This window comes from Cyprinodon variegatus, unplaced genomic scaffold (genome assembly GCF_000732505.1).
Source record: "Cyprinodon variegatus isolate N-32 unplaced genomic scaffold, C_variegatus-1.0 Scaffold599, whole genome shotgun sequence".
NCBI classification, from domain to species: Eukaryota; Metazoa; Chordata; class Actinopteri; order Cyprinodontiformes; family Cyprinodontidae; genus Cyprinodon; species Cyprinodon variegatus.
Genome location: NW_015151052.1, coordinates 64,676 through 68,291, shown reverse-complemented (window position 1 = coordinate 68,291; position 3,616 = coordinate 64,676). Strand labels below are relative to the sequence as shown.

At 41.8% G+C, this 3,616-nt stretch overlaps 1 protein-coding gene across 1 annotated transcript in view; it reads left to right on the top strand.

Moving 5' to 3' along the window:
• Window positions 1-3,616, top strand: part of LOC107096109 (calcium/calmodulin-dependent protein kinase type 1-like) — a 40,329-nt gene that overhangs the window by 11,225 nt on the left and 25,488 nt on the right. The window lies entirely within an intron of this gene.

Below are 3,616 nucleotides of genomic sequence, written 5' to 3'. Positions count from 1 at the left end.
TTAGAAAAAATTGCTAGCCGGAGCCCTGGTACAGCGGTGGGACTTAGAAAAAATTGCTAGCCGGAGCCCTGGTACAGCGGTGGGACTTAGAAAACTTTGCGAGCCGGAGCCCTGGTACAGCGGTGGGACTTAGAAAAAATTGCTAGCCGGAGCCCTGGTACAGCGGTGGGACTTAGAAAAAATTGCGAGCCGGAGCCCTGGTACAGCGGTGGGAATTAGAAAAAACTGCGAGCCGGACCCCTGGTACAGCGGTGGGACTTAGAAAACTTTGCGAGCCGGAGCCCTGGTACAGTGGTGGGACTTAGAAAAATTTGCAAGCCAGAGCCCTGGTACAGCGGTGGGACTTGGAAAACTTTGCGAGCCGGACCCCTGGTACAGCGGTGGGACCTAGAAAACTTTGCGAGTTGGACCCCTGGTACAGCGGTGGGAGTTAGCAAAAATTGCGAGCCGGACCCCTGGTACAGCGGTGGGAATTAGAAAAATTTCAGAGCCAGAGCCCTGGTACAGCGGTGGGACTTAGAAAAGTTTGTGAGCCGGCCCTGTCCAGTGCTGAACCTGAGGAGCCTCGTATGGGCACTGTTGAAGGAGTTAGGGCCATGTCTGAAGTGCTGGCTAATTGCAAAGGGTTAAATTCTGAAATATTGGAAAGAATTTGATGGACGGTTTTCACATGATGAGTGATGTGCAGAAGCCCTCAGACAAAACAATTAACTGGTCTGCCCCTGCTGTGCAGTCACCACAGAACCTGTCCAGTGCTGAACCTGAGGAGTCTTGTATGGGTGCTGTTGAAGGAGTTAGGATCCTGTCTGAAGTGCTGGCTAATGGCAGAGGGTTAAATTCTGAAATATTGGAAAAAATTTGATGGACGGGTTTCAAAGGATGAGTGATGTGCAGCCCCCCAGAAGCCCGCAGCCAAAACAATTAACTTGTCTGCCCCTGCTGTGCAGTCACCACAGGCCCTGTCCAGTTTTTATAAATTTTTAACCCATCCAGGTCTTCCAGCGTTTTGTATCCGCCCAAAGAGGCCTCCTCCTCGAATTGGTTGGTCAGAGGCTCCCCTTGACATCCAGATCTTTGGTTCTGCTTTAAAACAACCTATTTCCTCCAGTGTCCGAGGTAGGCAAAAGCCCTACCTCCCTGCAGCTTGTGGAATTGAGTTTGAACTCAAACTCAACACTATTCTTGACTATTTTCAAGTCTTTTTCCAAATTTGCCTTGAAGTCTGGCCTATAACTTTGTTTCTTTATATATAAAGTTTCTATTACTCTTCTTATATTTTTATGGTAAATGAAAGGAAAACATTTGCCTTGGTATGATTTTGTGGCTTTTATCAGATTTTTGTTCAGTGTACTGCTGCATATAGCTCCAATCTATCCTCCATCAACTCTGACAAGCTCCCCCGTAGATGCAGAGAAGTGCTCTCATAGCATTATATGGCCATCACTTTGTAAACCACTTTGTGTTCCTTTCCTGTCCAAGGTAATTTTCAGGGATTGTTTGATTACATTGGACTTAACACCTTTTTCAATTTGTGTGTTCCATTAAAGGGGAACACCGTTTTTTTTTTTTTTACATCGGCCCCTTGATTTTAAGTTATTACATCATGTTCTACTCACCCATAGTAGTTTTGTGTAATCTTTCAATTATTGAGGTAAATACATTTTCTTTACAAATTTTAGGTTCTTTTGAGTGAGTAGTGAATATTTACTCTCATTCCTCTTTTTTTTGCCCCCCCAACACACACACACACACACACACACACACACACACACACACACACACACACACACACACACACACACACACACACACACATATCACTGCTATGCAGTCTGAATTTTAAAATTCAGATTAAGCACCTATTTAATATTCTAATGTTTTTAATGGGCTACTATATTAATCACACACCAGTGGCATCAAGTGAGTAAATTTGAGGGTTGGACTCTGGTTTTCACTTTCCAAGAAGAACAGGGCTGAGCCCAGATGGCCAGGGAGCCACTTCCCACTCCCAGTCTGTGTACAGGTGACCCCAGCGCATTCCCACCTGTCAGGACATGATGCCACCATATGTGGTGAGACCATTTTCTCTCATTTTGGAATCACACCTGCTTTCCCTGGAGAGGCTGGAAAGAATCAGACATTAATTCCTGCAAAACTCTGGTCCAGGTCCATGAAAGTGAAACAGCAATGGATCAAATGAAACTGTTATTTGTAATGCTAAGAGAGAGAAGCAAATGAGACTCAGGGCATCCATGTGTCAGATCTGGATATCTGTAGCAGCTTGACAAGATATAGAGTTAAGAGTTTATCTGGATATCCTCTGAGGTTCAGAAAGAATGGACAGAAAATCTAAAGTAACGAGAGCAATTTAAATTAGAATGTTAAAAGGTTATATAACAGGGACTGAGTGAGTGATTTGCCAGGCTACAATGTTTTCTTAATTCAGTGGGAGAAAAAAAACAGAAGAAAAAGCTACATTGATATTTTTTCCTCTCCTGTCGCTGTGCTTGGAGCTGGCAGAGGGCAGAATTAAATGCACTGATGGAAAGCTCCTTATGCTCAGAGAAAAGATTATAGAGGAGCTTTATCCAGGAATGCAGTGTATGAAGTTAATTGATTTATGTTGAAATATTATTTTCAGATCCTTCTAATCCCCACAGTTCTACCTCTATTTGAAATCCACTTTAGGACAAACTGTCCCCATAGAACAGCTAGTTGATATAGGGGAGAAAATACCCACATTGCTTATTTATGTTAGTCTTGGTGTAGAGACAGTTTTTCCACTTTTATTTGATATTCTGATAGACAATTATTTTTGTTAACATTTAACTTTGTTTAAAAACTGAAACGAATTATGCTCCTTTCAAAAGAAATCTACATTCCAGGAAAAGATCCTGGCATTAAGACAAAGGATGTACATCATACAGAAATAATTGGTAGATGTTTGGAACAACGGATTAGGACTTTAGTTCATCTTAAATTAACTTTTCCTTTTAACTTTAATATTAAGCTTTAAGTGTTGAATAAATATATTCTAAATAGTGCATTACATGTGTACAGTAGAGTCTATGTATTCAGGCACAGTGTTTAACCTCACAGATTTTTTGAAAAGGTACAAAGGTTTGGGTTACTGAACAATTTGGTTTTAAGTACTACCTGAACCCTTCACATGATAAAAGCTTAAACTCTGCACTGATTTACCTCTGAACACGGCTGAAAAGCACTTGTGTTTATCTGTGGACACAAGGATGATTCACCAGCTTATAATTTGAGATGAGTGACTAGACACGTACAAATGTTAGGTCAGGGACATTTTGAGAGAAGATATCCTCTATTACAATTGGTGCTATCTAAGTATTATCTAGTACTGTAGGGCCTGTGATGGACCAGCTACTTCTTGTATAGGGCGCTCATACAATGCTGGCTTGAGGTAGCTACAAATCCTTGATAATGAGAGGTTTGTTTCTATGTTTCAGTGAGGTCAAAAAGAAAGTACGTCATATGTCAGTTCTAGGGTTTTTATCTTGAAGTGAACTGCATCTGATCTGGATGGATGGATGGATGGATGGATGGATGGATGGATGGATGGATGGATGGATGGATGGATGGATGGATG